This window comes from Zonotrichia leucophrys, chromosome 12, assembly GCF_028769735.1.
Source record: "Zonotrichia leucophrys gambelii isolate GWCS_2022_RI chromosome 12, RI_Zleu_2.0, whole genome shotgun sequence".
Classification (NCBI taxonomy): Eukaryota; Metazoa; Chordata; class Aves; order Passeriformes; family Passerellidae; genus Zonotrichia; species Zonotrichia leucophrys.
In genome coordinates, this window is record NC_088182.1 from 18,567,275 (window position 1) to 18,586,869 (window position 19,595).

A 19,595-nucleotide genomic window follows, 5' to 3' on the forward strand; every position below is an offset into this window, starting at 1 on the left:
ACTCCGACAAATTCCAACTGCATGCTACATTTTCTCCATCCAGAATACAGTTTTCCTTAGAAAACTCAGCTCTGTACTGAGAGGGCTCCACATGCCCATGTCCTCACACAAACTCCACAGAAAGCATTACATCAGCTCATCTACAACTGTGAGATATGAACCGCAAAGGGGAGGCAATAAACATTCCACAAAATTCAGGGGGTTTTATTTTGGAGAAGATTTCCCTGCATTTATGCTCCCAGAACATGCTGACTCACATGTACAGCTGGAGCTGGCGGAACAGCATCTCCCTCGGAGGTGGCAATTCCCTCTGTGCTTGTGAAGGAAGCAGAGAAGATGTGACTGCACGAGAGGAAAAGCAGCAGAGCTTGGAGCTAACAGCAGCTAACCAGGCTGTCTGGATGTGTGGTCACCACAGGCAGAGCCTGAACAGCTCTGCTGGAGGAGAGGGGTTTGGCAAAATCCCAGATGGGGAACAAACGCCTGGAGCAAGTCAGGCTCTGCGAGGGAAGCACCCGGAAACACACGGAATGTTCCGAGTCTGCACCACTCAAAACATAATTTAATCCATTTACCAAAGCCATTAGAACGTTTCCCTCTGGGTAAAAGACACAGGCACAAAAAGCATCTCCTCTTGGCTCGTTTCTATGAAGTGTGGTCAGACATACTTGCATCAAGAGGCCAAACAAGAATGAGCATGAGGCTGAAATTAAGTCTTCCTGGCTGCTCTGGTAAAAGAATTTAGGATGTAATTTTTATTTTAATATACACTGTTAGTTGGTGCATTAGCCATGTTTTGAAAGTTTTTCTTCTCTGCACCATTCTCTCTTTTTGGACCCCAGTGGGTTTATTAGAACCAAGCCACCCAGACTCTCTCTGCCCCGCTGTCAACACAGCAGTTACATAAACCTGATCCATTTAATTTGTTGTGCTCAAAGCCCAGCTACTGCAGCCAGTTTGGAAACAATGCTAATATTCCATGGGCTCAGACAACAGGCACCACCAGCTCCAAGGAGCAGCCTGCCCAGCAGCTGCCACAGCTCCCACTGCCTGCCGTGGGAAGGGGGGAGGATGCTGATCCTAACCATTCTTGTTCTATTTATGGCTAAAGCACAACATACATCAGGTATAAACCTCAAATCTGTGTGCAGCTCTTGGGAACTGTTCCTAAAAAGCTGTAAATCTAAAGCTCTGTAAGTAGAAAGCAATCTCAAAAATGAGTGGAAGTTTGCTGGGAGAAACAACCTCTTCATCTGATTCTTTTTAAATGGTACAAAATAATATGGGTTTTCCAATTAATTATACTAAAATATATAAAGATAATGATTGCCAATAAAAGGGTCAACATGGATGTACAATTTTGGTTTGCAGCATGGAAAGGCTGCAGTATAAATAATCCAAGTGACCTTTCAGGTTGAACCAAGCAACATGGTGCCATAATTCCTCATGCAGGATAAAACCACCACAGAGCTGACAGTGAGCAGAATAACCTGAGAGGTTTGAGACAGCTGCTGGAACAAAGACTCTACTGAAATAGCTCTGTATTTATACCCAGCTCCTAGAAGAACATAAGAGATAAAACTCAACCACCTTTGCTTGACGAAAGAGGAAACAATTTAATTTTGAGAGGCACGTCTATCTCTGCTGCTTTCTGTTCATGTAAACCTGGCACTTTGCATTAAAATCCTGCAGCTGAGCAGACTGGTTATTATTTCACCTGACACTGCTAAAGAGCATTTAGGTCAGTCTGCACAAAGAGCCAGACCTTTCCTGATGCCAGTTTTCAGCACCGTTGGATGCTGAAGGGTTTGTGATGAAGCTGTCACGTTCCCACCGGGCAGAATTGAAGATCAGGTGACACACCACGCGTTTTGCTGACGTTGTGCTGGTTTAGGAAATTAAGGGTCTATCAATATTTGCTTTGGGAAACGTTTCTCCCCAAATCTCTCAGATGCAGTTTGCTAGAACTTCCTCCTGCTGGCAAGAGAGCACGGTACAGTCACTGCCACAATGACGAAATGAGGTCCCTTCGTGCTCACAGACAAATGTGCATTGAAATCATCCTGCTGCAGTGGGGGGAAACACGCAGCAGCTTTCACAAAGCCTTCCCTGAACAAAAGCTTTAAACATCTTTAGGGACTTTGCCTTACCCTGAGATGGAGAGAGTATTCTGGTTGTATGAATAAAGATATGGATAAACAGGATTTTTAGGGCATGAGACCCCCAGAAGGTGATTATCAGCAGCATTATTCAGCTGGTTTTTTCCAATATGGTTTGTTTCAGAGTTGCTTTTGATAAACAGATGAATAATGAAAGAGGTGTGATCCTGCTGAAGCAAAAGTAAATGAAATGAAGGCAGAAACACTGGAAAATGAGACAAAAAACCACAGTAAATGCATTCAGCAATGTCCAACACTTTTAAAAACCTTGATAGTTCCACTGAAACCGCAGTGGCTGTTATCAGCCACCAGCTGGGAATCCCAACTGATGAGAGCCACAACCACTGTGCCATTTTGTTCATATTTTCCAAACAACAGACGGAAAAGAGTGAATTTCAGAAGATTAATAAACACATCACGTTGTAATTATTTTGTTCCTTCTGCATGTAGTAAAAGCTAATGTTTTTTTTACTGCATGTTCTAACTCAGATTTTGTATTTGCTATATTAAGGCACTCTGTAAGGAAATATAAAACTACATTCATGCCTTATGTGCAAGCCTATTTTGCTGAAGGATTTATAAATATTAACAAGATAAAATTTACAAATGCAAAAGACACCATTTGCAGCTGTAAATGTTTAATTCTAAGGGAACAGGAACAACATTTTCATCTTCATGCAAGTCATGAGCTATATTAGAAGAATTCTGATGTACAAAGTGTTAAAATAGCAGAAGTGATCAGAGGTAATTGAAAGTCTTTTCTGCTACACCTTCTAGTCCCAGTTCAATATATGACTTTTAGGTCCAAAAAATCTGCTTGATATTGGCAGCAATCTGGAAAGTGGAAGCCCAAATGCTAACATTAATTTTATTAATTCAGTATCCCCTTCCTCCAGGTCAGTGGTCACTCAAAGTGAACATTTTAGATGTTGACTTGGCTAAATGGGAAGTTACACCATAAACTACTAAAATCTAAACTCCTTATGAATAATACTTCCAGCATGGCAAAGGGATAATGGAAGACCTTTGTAATCACTGCAAAGAGGACTATTTATTTTATTTATTTTATTTATTTCTTCACTCTCACTAGTGTGAGGTGTGGGGAGGGTTTTATTCCCTTGCAGCTGTCACTTAACACAGAAGTAAAGAAATGACAGCACAGAAAGAAGAACACAGCATAGGAGAAGAGTCCCCACAGGCTGTGACACAGAGCAAGCTCCACGAAAAGCAAAGCCTTCAATATGAAATGGGAAGGAAAAAGAAAATTCTTCCCTGTAATCAACCTGCCATTCTGCCTAGGCCAACTCCTGCACCATCAGCAGTAAATACCTGCTGATTTGACACATCACCCAACTGTCATATCATCTCTGAAGAGAATTTGTTGATGAAGGTATTTTCCAGACCGGTAAATAAACAACAACATCACAACCTATTTCTCAGGTATAAACAGCCAGGCAAAGGGAAGATGAGCTGCATATTGTGCTATTAAACTCTTTAAGTATAATTTACAGCTAATTGCCTTTCACAGTGGGGGAAACCCATCCCTCCCCAGCCAGCTCCATGCTTGATTTTTTATCCAGCTTCCCCAGGCTTTAATTGCCTGCTCAGACTGGGATGGGAGGCTCCAGCAGCACCATCAGCAGGGGCAGCTCAGCAGAAATGTGCAGTTTTAGTGCTTTGCTGCAGGCCAAGAGTTCCAGGGAGGGAAAGCCTCATGTCTCCTCCCCCTCACTGAATACTGGTGCACCATGGTAATTACAAAATACCACCCGAGAGGCCTTGCGGTCTTTTCCAGCTCCAAAAGGCAGCTTTGACTTTTTAGTTCACAAACAGAAAAATTGAATTATGGTGTTCTAACAAACATTGCAACTATTAGGACTGCATTTATGAGGTGATGGATGCCCAGAATCCAGTTGGCTCTTTGGCTCCAGTCATTTCACCACAACACAAAATGCTGTAGTGGGGTCTGGAAACTGCTGGAATTACAGAGTCCTCTTGGCCCTGAATTACCCATGGTATTATTCTTAAATCTTTCAAGAGTAAATAACCCTTTATTGATTAAATTGCTTTTAAACCCGTGCTTCAGTCCCTTAATTTTAGGTGTGTACATGTAATTTTGCAGACAGGCACAATATGCTTGGGTTTTTTTATCTCTACAGAATGTACTTGCTCTCAAACCCCAAGGGTGAGGGAAACGAGACAGCAGTGCAGGCCAGGATGCAACAGCAGTTTTAAATTATGCTGCAATTGAACTGAGAGCAGCATGTGAAGCAGTGTCCTTACAACAGCTGAAAGGTCTTTAATGAATTCCAAAGCAAAAACATTCACTTCTGAATTTTCACTTTAGCAGGTGCCCAAAATGATGCAGTGCACACTGTAAACAGTTCTGTCCTGTGAATGATAACAAAGAGAAATCATTTACGAGATAACCACGCTCCACAATATGTGCTGTACATCACACACTACAGGGACTGCTTGGCTATTTCAGGAAATGTTCTTATGCTCACATATTCTCCTTTGGCCCATGTGGACAGACACAAACATCTCCCAGCTCTCAGCAGCTCTTCACCTGCACCAATTCCCCGCAGCCCCTGTGCCTGTCCTTACCTCCAGGTTGTGTTTATCTTCAGGTCAAGCCTATGATAATAAGCAGCACTTTCTGCAGCAGGTTTATATTGTTCATCTGCTTCCATTATCTTCAAAACAAGCTGTAAAAGTGCATTTAAAAGCCCTCGTCTCAAATTTATTTACACAGCATGGATGTACACTGGAGTAGAAACTGAGCAAGGTCTCATCTGGCTTTCTGGAAGGAACAATAAAACTGCCCAGTCCCCAGAGTGAGATTAGGTTTTCTTTATGATCCTCTGTCTAGGAGGTACTCCTGTTTTTACAGCCCAGCACAGTGAGGATGAGATGATTTTGGATATGGGCATTGCACATGTCAACCCATTCACAGAAGAGCCAATTTCAGTAAAACTGAAATATCTCCTATTCTTTGCTCTGACCCTCCCTCCCACCTGCATGAAATAAATTCTGTGGGAGCCAATTCATGATGTAGGGGAAGAAAAGGTCACATCTCTGTTTTGAAAGCCTTTCCTGGACCTCCTCTCCTCCCTACACGTGTTGGTATTTTACTCTGCCTCGGAGGGGCAAGGGGAGAGCTCAGCTGGCCAGAGCAGGGTGCTGGGGGTTCAACCCCTGGGTGGGCCATTCTCTTAAGGACTTGGTGGTCCCTGTGGGTCCCTTCCAGCTCAGAATATTCCGTGATTCTGTGTGAATCTGTGAATCCTGAGCCAGGTTTCTGTGAGGGACAGTGGCCACCTCCTCACCAATGCTGCAGCAGCTCAGCAGGACCATGCCCAGACAGAGGGGACAGCTCCAGGTGCTCCAGGCTCCTCCTCAGGGAAAGCACAACTTTTCCCCCACCCAGCAGAGCCTGCAGTAATTTCAGGAATCAGGAACAACAATTTGATCCCTTTCTGCCTTGCTTCCATGACCCAAAGCTGCTCACAGCCTGGAAGATGCTCTGGGTGTCCAGAGCAAACCTCAGCCACGCTGAGCCCTTGTGGGTCACTCCAGGGCACATGTGGGTGCCTGGGGCTCCTGGGTTTGCCCTGTGACACAGGCTGGGAGCAGCTCCCAGGGTGCTGGTGATGCCCTGTGCAGGCTGACCCAGAACAGAGGCTGGACAGAGCTAAAGAACAAAGCAGGGATTTATTAAAAGGCCTCCATGGATGCACCTTGGGCAGCACCAGAGCCCAGCCAGGGCTGCACCCAAGATGAACCAAAATGGCCCCAAAATACACAAGCGGGCACAGGGTCTCTCAGTTTGATCAGTTCTGCTCCATTTGCACTTTGCAGTTCATTGTCCCATTCCAGCTTCAGCCCAGGCAGTCCCACCCTGCTTGTTTTTCTCTCTCCAGCCCACGGTGTTTGTGCTCCTGGGCTGAGATTTGGATCATTTGTCCTTGGTGCTCAGCTGGAGCAGGAATTGTTTTGTCTCCCTGCTCTGTGCACCGAGCTCACCATCCCCTGATACAAAGCCCAGACCCACACACTAAAGCAGCACAGAATGTGTAAAATATAAAAGCTAAACCTGAGACATCATTTCCCCCTGGAAAGGACTCCTCTAGCCAGGCAGTCTCCCTGAACTTGTTATGCAACAGGCCTACAAGCAGTTCATTCAGCTCAGCCTGAGGATTAGTCTGGTTCAGCTGGACACTTGCAGCTTAATCCTGGCCAAGCCAGAGAGTGTGGCAAAGGCATTCCTGGGATGTGCTGACGGGAAGAATCTGCGGCCAGAAGCCAACCAAGTATGTAAACTTTCAGAAAGCAGCATTTCCTCAGACACTCAGTGTCCATTCTCCACTGCCCTCCCAGTAATCACATCAGGAACTGTCAGAGCCCAGCTCGCTCCAGGAAAAGCATGGAAGGTGGCATTGCAGCACTATTGCAGATGACAGCTCAGGGTCAGCAGCAGGCCACAGCTGGAGGGAGCTGAGAGAGGAGAATCTCACAGTGCTGGCACTAAAAAAGGCTCTGCCTCAGATTTTACTCTCAGTTTGCTCTGAAGCAATGCAACAGTTCTGCTCTCAGCGAGTAAGGACGGTGTTGTCTTGGCTGCCTGTCCATGTAGGCACATTTAATTATCACAGATCCACAAAAGAACCAATTATGTTCCAAATTAAACTCCCTCTCTTGTTCCTGCCCTTTAATGTGCTGACAAATAAAAGCATGAAATGATTTGTATTCATCATCAGGATGGCTGGGAGAGGTTCAGAGCTTGCAGATGTAACCAGGCCAGGAGAAAAATGTTTGTGCTCAGGAGGGAATTTTAATTGCAGATGTTTTGCACAAGGTAACGAGGGACCTGTGTGCTGAGGCTGCAAGGAAAAAATACTCTGAGGGTTCTCTTCCAATTTAAACTAAATTTATAAAATTTTTTTTAAAATTATGAACATTAAATTAGGATTACATCACCACCAAGCCAATACCTCATCCCTCTTGGTGATGGTGATCTCAACCACAAAACTCACTACTCCACCCTGTTTTGGCAAATAAAAGGAAGCAGTTGTTTGGAGCATTTTATGAATATTGAAAATGTATTTCCTCATACTCTGGCTAAAAGTTCCTTTTTATTTTTTTATAAAAATGAAGAGAGAGAGAGCTTCAGGTATTAGAAAAATGCATTTCAAGTCCTCTAAGGACGTTTCTGGAACCTTACTGAGAGGGATCAAACCTGTATTTGTAAAGTCCTGCTTCAGATCTCTATATTGAGAAATAAACATATGTTATTCTAAGCAAAAATTCCTCCCTCTAAATTTAGAGTTCCATAAATGTGCAGTGCTTTGGCAGCCAAACAAAACAGGTATTTTCACACAAAGAAACCCTTCTTGATTGTGTTACAGAGAGAGCCTTGGCAGGAATCTGTAGCAGAGCTAAAACTGGTCCTGCACTGAAGGGAAGCTGCCTGGTGGCTGCTCCATGCTGACAAGGCAGCTGTGCCACGGGGGTGGGAGGTAAGGGCTGCTTTAAAATGAATTGTTTGGCGTGGGAGCCAGGCCTGCAGATGAAGGGAGCTGATGTGCCCTGGTGTAGAACATCCCCTGGAGGTTCCGCTGACCAGGGGCAGCTCAGGCTGCTCCAAAGGGGCTGCTGGGCTTTGCAGGAGCACCACGGAGCTGTTTCAGCTGGGAACACAAAAATGTGTGTCCAGTTAAATAAAGCCCCTGTCCAAGAGCAGCTTTTGTGGTTTCTTCACACACCTGGGGCCACACGGGATAAAGCCGTGCCCTTATTTCAGAGCTGCAGTGCTGAGCTGAGCTGCCCCAGCTCAGGAACCCCCCGGCAGTGACAGGGACAGCATCTGCTGTTTCTGCACCAAAAGGCTCTGCCACAGATCCTTTCCATCAGAGTGTCTCAGCTGGCCAGGCCTGAGCTCAGCCAGGCCCAGCAAGGCTCTCAGAATTTGGCAGATGAAGGTCAGACTCAGAGGAGGGAGCTGCATCCTGCACAGGCATAATTTAGTGTCACAGAAATGCCTTCCAGAGCTGTCCTACCATTCTTCAGCTAATAGGGTGGCTATTTAAAGAAAGAAGGCTCTTTGCAGTGATCCAATCATTTGGAACACGACTGCTGTGTGACCAGCTTTGGTCACACATTTTTCTATTCTTATTTAGGGAACCGAGACCATCTAGTTATTTCTGCTCAACTGAAGGCATCAATTAAAATATTCATTCCCATTAGCTCTGATTCTCTGGAACACTTGCAGACAGAGTACCTGCCAGAACCAGACCACAGCCAGCAAAATGCTCAGGAAGGGCTGAATAGTTTGGTATGAAGTCTCAAGTATTTTCATTTCACTTCATGCCCACAAGCCTTTCTTTCTTTTACATGACAATACGAGGCAGTCTCAGCTCTGTGCTGTCAGGACAGTCACAAATTAGTGTCTCTATGGCTGGTGAAACAGTGCAGTGACAAGTACAATCAGGCAAGGCAAGCTCTCTCATTAAATGTTCAGATGCATGAAAACAGCCAGGCATTTTTTCCTCTAGGATCTGCAGGAGCTGAAACACACCAGTCTGAAGCTGTGAAAGATCACAAACGCACATTTAAGAGCTCCAGAGAAGTGTGGGAGATGCCCACCACATCTCCTCAGAATGTCACTTGTTTTGTCAATACTCAGGCTGCTCACAAAATAAATTGAGAGGTACAAACACAAAGCATCACACAGCCAGTGCAAATCCCCCTTCTCCAGGAATGGCTGCATTTCCTGGCAGACCGTGTCTGATGGCTTGAGGACTCAGATGAGCTCATTATTTGGCCATTGTTTCCCACTGCTCCAGATCAAACCCTCCCAAAGTCCCTCTTCCTCTCCCCAGCTTTTCACAGTGAGGTACCAGAGGCGCATCCCAGCATGCCCTGAGCACACAGAAGCCTTTGGGCAGCACCTTTCAGCACCCACCAGCCTGAGGTTTGCCCTCTGCTGCTCTTGGTACAAAGCCACAAATCAGGGTTGCACCTTCCTATGCCTGAAAAGTGTGAAGGTTTCTTCCCTCAGATACACGTCCTTGTCTCCTGTTCTGCTTTATCTGCCTCAAACTGCACCTCCCACCCCCCAAATTCAGCACTGCTGGGTGAGGAGCAGGTGTGCACTGGGGGAATGTTCCAGAAGGGGCTCAGCAGGAGCACTGACCCAGCCAGGGGTGCTGCAGGGCAGCATCCCCCACTTGTGTCCCTCTGGGGCTGCTTGGGACCAGCCTTGGTGCCAAAACCAGCCAAGAAACCTCCCCAGGGAAGGATCAGCCACATTGAACTCAATCCTGAAAGTCTAAAGTCAGGGGGGAAGTAACTGCACAAACCTGGGGAGGAGAGAACATCTTCCAAGCCAGGAATTGCCAGAAATCACTTTGAGAGCATCTCACTGGGATCTCCATGGGGGCAACTGCAGAGAGAGCTGGTCCTGCAGAGGAGCTGCATATCAAAATATGGATTTTCTCTGGTGTGCCTCAGTAACCTCATCACTGCCCCCTGCAAAGGAGTTGCTTTGGCCTGCATTTCCTGGTATGATCCCAATGAATCTTCCTCAGGTGCAACACTGGAGAGAGCAGACCAACAGCTCCTGGGCAACCTCCTGGGCAGCTGGAGAACTGAGATCAGCTGAGATCATGAAAGTGGCACGTGTGCAGGAGTGCCACACCACCACATCTACTATATCTGTACATTTTTAGAAAAAAAATTGTTACATGACATATATTTTTTCACCCTATAAACTATGCTTTTACAGCAAAAAACCCCTTCCTTTTCAAAATTCTAAAGCACAGAAAAAGCATAAAGCCAAACCTATACCTATAATGCACATACTTTTAAAAAAGTGTACAGAAAGCATTAATATTTGATTTTCCACATGTGACCTACTATTTCACATTTTACAATTTGTTACTCCAAGTAACTCAGCTCTATTAGATACAAACCTAAATTTAATCCTGAGCACCCAGACAATCACTACACAGCCTGGGAATCTGAGAGACAGAATTTACTCAATTCCATTTTAATTTCTATTGTGTGTGAAAGTGTTTAGAGTGTGAGCCTTGCTAAGAGATGACAGAATATCATTATACAGTAATTCAAATGCTTTCAAGACTGCTGAGAAACCTCCACTACAATGACAGGCCTTGTGAAGTGCTTAAGAAATGCTGTTTCATCCTTTCCAGACGGGTTTAGGATAAGAAAATTCATATAATAAGATGATATATTTACAGCACACAGGTTGACCTTTAAACTTGCTGTAATCATATTATCCAGAATGGGATCAGACTGCAGCACTGGCATCACATGGTGCTTCTGAGCTGAGGGTTTGTTCTGTTTGCTATGAGAAGCAGAGAATCCGGGAGGGCACTCTCATTCTCCTTGTCCAGGTCCTCCTCTCAGGGGTTCTGGAATTCCTCAGCCAGGCTGAACATCAGCTTCCTTCAAAAGCACTGAGCTCAGGAAAGGGGAAACAGCTTGGCTTAGCATTCATGTGCCAAGATAAATAAGGATGTCAGAGGAAGTGAGCGTTTTAGAAGATTGGGTAAACACACCCTGCGAGGGTGGCTCACTTTTCCTAGAATGTTCAAACACCCACACGTTCTTCATACCAAAATATCAACTGGGAATGAAATCTCTTCATGGCACAATTCCACTGTGATTGCAAGCAAACAAAGGAATGCAGCCTGTGCCCAGGATCACATTTGGCTCCCAGCAGACACAGTTTCTTTCCCCCAGAACGAGATTTCTGGTCCCACCATGATCTGTGTGGCACCCACAGGCTGCTCTGTGCTCTCCAAAACATCAGCCAGCTGAAAGTAGGATTTAGCACAGAGCCAATCTTCTCTGGTTCAGCCAAGAAATAAGTCAATCCAGGCAGTAACCATTATATACAGCTTTATCTATTGAATTCTGAGCAACAGATAAGGGAGACAGAGCAGCACCATGATGATAAATCAAGGTACACAGTTCTCCAGTTTTCTTTCAGAGAATAAATGAATGACTGATCTCATCAGGGACTGCCCTACTCCAACACCAAACTGGAGACATGAAGAATCCTACCAAAGGATATCCTTCAGAAATATATATATATATATATATATATATAAAGATTGTGTTAACCCTGGGTTTGAATGCTGCTTTCCCATTTACAGATAAATAGTTTCCAAACTGAAATAAATTAATAAAACTCAACTCCCTACATATCTCTGCTGTCAGAGTTGCACTGAGAGCTGCAGTTCATGCTCTGGGCAATGAGAGGCTCCCTGCCCAAGCTTCCAGAACAGCTCACAATGACAGGCTCAGGAGCACTGAGTGTGCCAAGGCAGCCAAACCTGGCTGTTCACAATCCAATTAAAATCTAATCGTGGAGAAAACAATTCTCATTAGCTGCTTTGGTGCACAAGCTGGATTCCTGGGAAGAAGCCCTGTTCGGCTCCATAAGGAGCCAGCTCATGAGGCAGAAGCAGCTGGGATCTGCTTGGCTGGTGCTGGGATCCTTTTTCAGCAGGCACAGCGATCAGATGAGGTGCTGTGAGCAGAGGATGATGTAACCCTACCCAGAGTGCTGTGGGGAGGCTGGAGCCTCACACAAATATCTGGAGCTCACCGGAGAGGAAAGCTGGCACAGCACACACAGCACCAAGTGCAGGCTCAGGGCTCTCAGCCCTGCTGCTGCTCCCGACCTCCAGCACCAGGTCTGCTCCGTTCTGCCTCAAAGCAACCAGCAAACCCTGCTGCTACTGACATGCAAACATGCACACCAGGCATTTGCTTTATTTCAGCCCTCCCAGACCTGACACTGCCTAACAAACAGCCTGTACTGGGTACAGAAAGCTCAGCAATGTGAATTGCTCCAGTTTTGCCCCTTTTGCATACAAACACTCTGTATTCTCCTAGAGCTGACAGCTCCCTCATTCACTTCCACTCATGGCTGAGCTTGGAGCCAAACAGAAGTTGCACATAAATCTCCTCTCTGGTTTTCCTTATCTTTTCACAAAAACAGTCGCTGTGACGCCTGAACTGGAAAGATGGGGCTGGGCTTTTGCTCAGTGCCCTACAGGAATGGGGACAGGAGCAAAATCAAAGCTCCTGCAGATCTGTGCAGGCTGAAGGCAGAGGGGTCTGTGCAGGAATCCAGCCAGGGACTGCTGCTGCTCAGAACTGCACTGGGACTCAGGGGGATACAGAATTCCAGCCCTCGCTGGGCTGTGGAGCACCTGAGCCAGCACCTGGGAGGGAACCAAGTCCTCTGGTGTTCTGTGCCCTGCCCAGCAGTGCAGCCACGTCTGGAACAGGAGCTGTGTGAGCTCTGTGGGCTCTGTGCTGACAGGGTTGGCCATGGCCAGCTCAGTCCTGCACAGCCACCCCTGGGAGCTCCTCAGAGCGGATCCCTCTGGAATCCTGGCTGGGCACCTGCAGCACCACCAGCTCCCAAGGCTCCCTGTCCTCCCTGGCAAGCTGGGCCACCCCACTGTTGGGGAAGGTGAAACAGGAAAGCCTTATAAATATGTGCTTGGCAAAGGATTTTGAGAATATAGAAACAATAAGCAAGATTGAAATGAAAGCAAGCTCTGAGATAACTTAGTGAACAACTGGAAAACAATGGTGTGGCCAGCTGAAGGTAATCCACTTTTGATGGAACAACACCCTCTGCTTGCAGACAGGTCTAAGAGTCTGAGCAGACCCTGCCAGCTTGGCAGAAGGGGTCTAAAGAGGAGTTTTAGGGTTTAAAATGTAACACAGTATGGTAATGTAATGATTCTTATAGGCTGTATGTAAATGCTGTAGGATTTGTATGTTGTACTAGACTAGTTAGTGAAAATCAGAATATTCAACACAGAAGATGATTTATTGTATTGTAACGAGAACTTTGCTCATTTACTTTTATACTCTTACTCTTGCCTCTTAGCTCTTGCCTTTTACTCTCTTATGCTTTTACTCTCTCACCCTCTCATCCTGTCTCCCCCTCTCTTCTCTCGGGCCTGCTCTGAGCTGTGGCTGCAGCTCCAGCAGGGCCCTGCACCCAGGCCCTTTGCAATGAACCCCAAATCCCAGCAGGGCCCTGCACCCAGGCCCTTTGCAATGAACCCCAAATCCCAGCAGGGCCCTGCACCCAGGCCCTGTGCAATGAACCCCAAATCCCAGCAGGGCCCTGCACCCAGGCCCTTTGCAATGAACCCCAAGTTCCTGACCTGGCTGCAGAGATCTCTGCTCTCCGTCCATCCCCACCATCCTACCCCCGTCAATCCTACACCCCACAAGGCACAAGGCACATTCCTGGGCCCCAGGGGCTGTGCAGGGTGAGCAGAAGCTCTGGATGGTGCTGAGCCAACACAGCCACGGAGGGAGGTGGTGAAGGGAGCACCAGGCAGGAGTTCTGGGGAGAGGCAAAGTCCAGGTGGGTGAAGAGACAAACAAATGGCACTGCAGAGGAGTCCATGACAACGGGGACACAGCAACACACAAACAGGAAGGGAAGGAGGGAGAGCAGGGTGAAATTTAACCCCACAATTATTTTCTTTGGCTCATTTCCTTTCCAGCCAGCCTTCCACACTTGGCTCAGCAGGTTAATGTTACCATCACTGATCCCCCAGCAATGCTTTAGAAATTCACGTTTGCCACTGATTTAGGAGCATAAGGGCCCAGATAAGCTCCTCTCTGGGATACAAATGCCTTATGCTCTAACACCTAAACCAGGGTGCTGCTCTGCCCTTCCCATTCCCCACCTCATCACTTCTGTTACTGATAACAGGATGGTGTTTTATGTTTCCATTGGGCTTTTCATCACGTTAATCAAGAGATACAAAGCATCATGGTTTGTCCTACAAATAGTATTTGTCCCACAAATAGTATCTAACTAATAAGGTCTGGTTACCAGGAAATATTTTCCTGTGGCCCTTTGCTGGAAAGAAACACATCTGAGGCCACCCCTCTTTGGCAGCAGCTATCAAACAAGGAAAAAGAGAGCAGTGTCTAAAAGGAAATACAATTTTTTTCCCCTTTTGGAACTGAATCCAAGCATATTCTCTGGGTGAAGCCCCTGGAAGGGGCACACAGCTGAACCAACAGCCTTTACTGCACACTCTGAGTAACACAATAAACACACACCAGGCCATTTCTCCAGCCACACTCTTTGATCCCTGCCTTCTCCTCTGCTGATTGCTGCCTTAAAGAATCTCAATTGATCCAAATCTTGGCTGAAATCTTAGGAAAATGCTGTTGGAGTGGACAACATGGGTATGAAAGGCCCTGCCTGGAGCCCAAGGAGGTGTTCACAGCCCACCCCCTGAAACATCCAGGGTTTTGTTCTTCAGGGTGATCCCACCACAGCTGTGCTGCTGATGCCTTCTGCCTCTGCACTGTGACCTCAGCACTGCACTAATGCCTGAGAAAACTGGGAGGACTGGGAAAAATCCTTTTCCTGAGTGTCCTTTCCCCGTGTGCAGCAGATATTGGTTGTTCCCAGTGCTGTTGGTGCTATTTTGACTGCTGTGCTCACTATGGGAGCGCAGGGCAGTGCAGCTGTGCTCCCCTGGGTTTTAACCACACCAGAAGGAGCAGGGTGCAGTCAGTGCTGTCATGTGGAACCCGTGATTGCAGCCACCCCAGTTATCCTGTCAGCTCTGCAAGCACTGAGGGGAACTCGCCTCGAGGGCTGCTCGTGCCCAAAAGAGCCCAAAGTGTTTGCCAGGGGCTGTGCCTTGCACATCTCACGTGCACACACACAAACCACACCTGTAAAAATGCATCAAGCCCATGAAACTGATCCTGCCCAGTGCTCCCGGGCTGCTGGCAGAGCACAGAACTGAAATGAAGCTTTCTAAAACCCAACTCTGCCTCTAATATCAACTTTCCCCTGCAGCTGAACAAATCATTCTCTCCTTTCCTCTCCCTCAGTCTTTCCATCTGGAAAATGAAGACATTTGCATCTGTGTTGTGGGTGCCTGTGCTGTGCATTTCAATCAGCAAATGTTTATAAAAATAATTTCAGGAGGAAAATCTACGTAGTTCTGATTTAATACCTTTATTTATGTTTTTGTGGAGCAAAACAAAACCCAGCAAAGCCCACAAACCCAGGATCATTCACCAGGGATCTGATTCATTGTCCATGGAATTAATTTTCCTTAAGGTTATGGCACAGGCACCTCAGGGCTGATATTAAATATGAAGGAGTTCTTATTGCAGCTCCAGATCTGCCAGCTATCACAACAGACAAAATGGTACCAGGCAGCAGATTTAACCTTCCTCCCCCTCCTCCAAAGCACAGCCCAGTCCTGGCCCTCTGGATGCCTCCACACTGAGCAGCGACTGCAGCTCCCACATCAGCAATTCCTCCTGGAAAGGTATTTCCCCCTGGCAGCATCTCCTTGGTACATGCTCCCACTGCCCACATCAGAAAACTTCTGAGTGCCCAAAACACTTCCTAAACCCCAGACTGCTCAGTCCTCACATGTACACAGTCTGTGAATTTTTTTTGAGAGACCTAAAGGAATGAGGAGTCTGGATTAAACTGAATTTCAGCAGGATTTTTCACTTTGGTGAATGCAGCTGTTGGAGGAAGCAGCCAGCTAAGCTGTTTCTTGCAGGAGGCACGGACGTACAGTTTTGCCTTGCTGAAAAGCAATTTTTTTTCTTCCAAGTTGTTTCTTTTCCTGTCATCTCCCTTCTCACGCTTCAGGAGGTGAATTTTTTTTTTCACCTTCAGGAGGTGAATTTTGCAATGGGCACAGCACAGCAGCCTGGCAACCTTCTGTGCTTTGCCAAATCTCAATTCCTGCTTCTGAAGGAGTCCCCTCTAATAAATGCAGAGGCTTCTGCCTGGGAGAAGTCTCAAAGCAAAATCCAACTTTCCTGCTGGGCTGCCCCTCAGCACCGGGGCTGTTCCCTTTTCCCAGAGCTCCAGCAGGGCCTGGCTTGGCTGGGAATGAGACCTGCCTCGAGCCCCTGCCCTCCAGGAATTCAGCATTTCAGCAAGAAGGACCTCAGGGCCCCCAGTTTCCCCCTCAATTTGTGTATGGAATACCAAACTTTCACACCGAACGTGCACAGCCTTTACTGTCCAGGTTACAGAAAAGCCAAAAACATGCTCTGGACCTTCAAATACCTGATCAGGTATATAACTACAAGCACTTGTATGTATTATATATATATATATTTATATATATACACATATATATATTTGTATATATATACAAATAGATACATGTTATATACAAGTATATATAATATATATATATTTTAATATTTAAAAATGCATGACTGCAATGCATTTTTAAATTATATATTTATGCAGTATATATAAATATGCATTTATAAATTCAAGACCTCGATTTTTTCCTTAGGCTGCAGACCAGTATCTTTTGGTACCATTTAACTGACAAAGTCCCTGTTTTAACTTATTTATTAAAAAAATTAGAAAAAAGAAACCCTCTAGATTATTGCTTTCAAATGGTACTATGTTTTAAACCAAATGATAGCTTAGTGGGGGGGAAAGGTCATTTTTAGTGGTATTAAGCAGTATTTTTCTCTTCTTCAAGCACTTTAAAAAGCACAAGCAGTTTCTCTCCTGCTGGTGGACCCTGGATGCTGCACACGGATGAGGTGAGTGACCCATCCCTCAGGAAGCCAGCACAGACCCTGGCAGGCCCTTGCCAAAGTCCTGCCCTGGCTCAGGAGAAGAGCAGTGCCCACATTGCTGGGCTGCCCAAGGAGAACTCAGGAGCAGGGGAGAGCTCAGAGCTGGTGTCCCTGTGACCTTCTCCCCGTGCCAGTGCCTCAGCCCAAACAGCCCTTCAGCCACTGGCACCTCCCAGTCTGCCTAAAGACCCCCAGATTTCCATGGCACTGCCAACCCACCCCAGAGCTGCTGCCCATGAACCCTCACCGTGCTCAGAACTCAGCTCCACATTCCCAGGGCTCGTACCCAGCCCTGCTCCACAGCACAGAAACTCTGCTCCGTTCATGCCAGCCTATGACAGGCCAGGGCATGTCCCATTCTGCCCCTGAAGATCCCATAAAACAGCACTCCATGAATTTTAACTTCAACTCAGCTTATGCCTTCAGGGGGTTTTTCATCCCTTTACTTCCAGCTGCATGTGGCAATTAAAAGCTCCATAAGATCACCATGTCCCAGTCAAACTGCTGTGCAAATCCTGACAGCATCAGCTGTGATCCCGTGACTTTCTGACGAGCAGCTCCTCCAGACCTTGGGTTTTTAATGGGAATTTGTAACTCCTGCCTGGAGCTGAGCTCGGATTCCTGCTGCCCCGTTCCAGCCATTCTGCGTTTCAGGGAACACGGGCAGCCCAAAGTAGTCCCACTAACTGGTACCTCATTAAAATAAAGATATATTCATCTACTATCACTAATCTAATATCTCTTAAACCCAATGACTCTGACAGGAATTAGAAAATTTGTTGTAAAAATGCATTAAGCCCAAGAAATGCATTACATACACTAAGAGCTATAAAAAACAAATGAAGCCCCCTAAATCCCAGCCCTTACATAAGGAGAGAGCACCTATGGACAGTGCCAGGGCTGTGCTCGGGGAACTCTGCTGAGAATCCATTCCCTTGTCTGTCCCACGGATCTGCACCTTCCCATGGACAGCACGGCCAGAGATCCATTTAATCCACCTGAACCACACTCATGGTTTGCATAAACCCCTCCTTCCCCGACTGCATGGATTGCAGCGATGGAACCGAAACACTCTGCTCCCTCTGCTGTAGGATTGTTTATTGTCCTGATGATTTATTTAGAGGCAGATACACAAAGAAGAATAAATACATCCAGCAACAAAATCAACAGAAATTCACTCGAAGAGATTCAGGGTGGGCACGGGCTCGATTGACTAAATGCAAACAAGAAACCCGAACCTCCAGCCTGGAATCAATGCCAGCAATCTACATAACACAGCACATCAGCTGCGATGATTAACACCCTTATTTTTCTGCTGAGAACTTGATATGCATTTATAGGGATGAAACACGACATTCCGTTAATTCCAGCGAGTTAAATGAGTAGCTCTGCCTTGAAAAGCCTGGCTCTCTGTCATTACCGGGGAAGCAAAACCTTCGTACATGACTACTTCAGGCATTACAGAAAGCTGTATAATTAGAAAATGTCATCTGCTGCACCCGGAACGCCGGGGCTCGCCTCCCCCAGCCCGATACACGCAGAACCAGAATTTATTCCCATTTCCCCCCGCCGCCAGCCCGACACATTCAATCACGCCCGTAGCGAAGCTCCCGCTGCAGCAACTTCTGCAGTGCATCATCATTCCCCATTCACCCACCTCTGCCTCCATCGCTCCGCGGGCTGCGGTGCCCGGGCAGGTGCGGCCGCCTGGGTTCCCTGCGCGGGGGATGCGCCCCGGGAGCTGCCCGGGGCTGGCCGGGCTCGGCGCGGCTCGGCTCGGCTCCCGTGCCGAGCATGGTGCGCGGGGCCGGCCCAGCCCAGCAGCTGTGCGGGCACAGCCGCACTCGCTGCAAGGTCAGCGCCCCGCCAGCCCTGCAGCGCTGCCGAGCGGCTGCCAGAGCCCGAGCTGAGCCAGCGCCGAGCCCAGCGCCAGGTACCGCCGGCCCAAAACGGAGCGCTGGTATCCTTATTTTTGTTATTATTGATATTATTATTATTATTATTAGCAACTCGCGGCTCGCGGTCTGCAATGATACCGGCGATGCAGAAGCGGCAGAATGCCGTAGCGCAACTTTCACGCCCAAGCAGAAAGTGTTTTGTCTCCTGACGGTAATGTTAGTAATGATTATTTTTCCTCTTGGTTGTCCTGTTAAACCCCGCTGGGGCAGGCAGGAATGTACCAGCCCCTCCGAGCTCCCACGGTGCTCCCTGAATGCGCTAGGCTGGGGACAGGGCTGGCTGGGGTCACTGGAGGAAGGCTCCCACCCTCCTCCCTGTCAGACCCCCAGCCTGGTCTGTTTTACACTCCCTCTCAAAAATGTGTGGGTCAGGCTTCTCTTCCTGCCAGAGGAACCAATTTTACCCCACCTCTCCTCTCCTGCAAAGCCATCTCCTCTACCCCTGAAATTCCTGTGCTTGTGCTACTGGGGCAGTTCAGTGCAGCTGGAACCCATCCCCAGATGAACACCAACACCCAGGTGTTTCTGCGTGCAGGGCAGCCCAGAGAAATTTAGGGTTTAAAATCCTGGATTACTTAAAAACTAAATCTGTTTTTGCTGTTTCTGGTCAAACTTGGGTGAAGTTTTCACATGAGCTCTTTAGCACAGTCTCAGCACAGACTCTTCCAGTGATGTTCACCAGTTGTCAGGGTTCGAACAGCAGCAAACTACACACATGTAATGAAACAGTAAACCAAGGTCTGTCCAACCACCTGCCAGATCTTTTCCACTTTCAGAGAGAAATCCCTTAAAAAGGAAATTTTTTGGACAA

The 19,595-nt window shown here is 47.0% G+C and overlaps 1 protein-coding gene across 12 annotated transcripts in view; it reads right to left on the reverse strand.

Annotated features, from left to right (window-relative positions):
- Nucleotides 1–19,595, reverse strand: part of IQSEC1 (IQ motif and Sec7 domain ArfGEF 1) — a 297,702-nt gene that overhangs the window by 70,799 nt on the left and 207,308 nt on the right. The window contains exon 1 of one of the 12 annotated variants that reach the window (XM_064723789.1): nucleotides 18,484–18,685. The exons of the other annotated variants lie outside the window; for them this stretch is intronic. The gene's annotated coding sequence lies outside the window, so the exon portion shown is untranslated. Of the gene's footprint in view, nucleotides 1–18,483; nucleotides 18,686–19,595 lie in introns of those variants that run through there. 12 annotated transcript variants of the gene reach the window in all.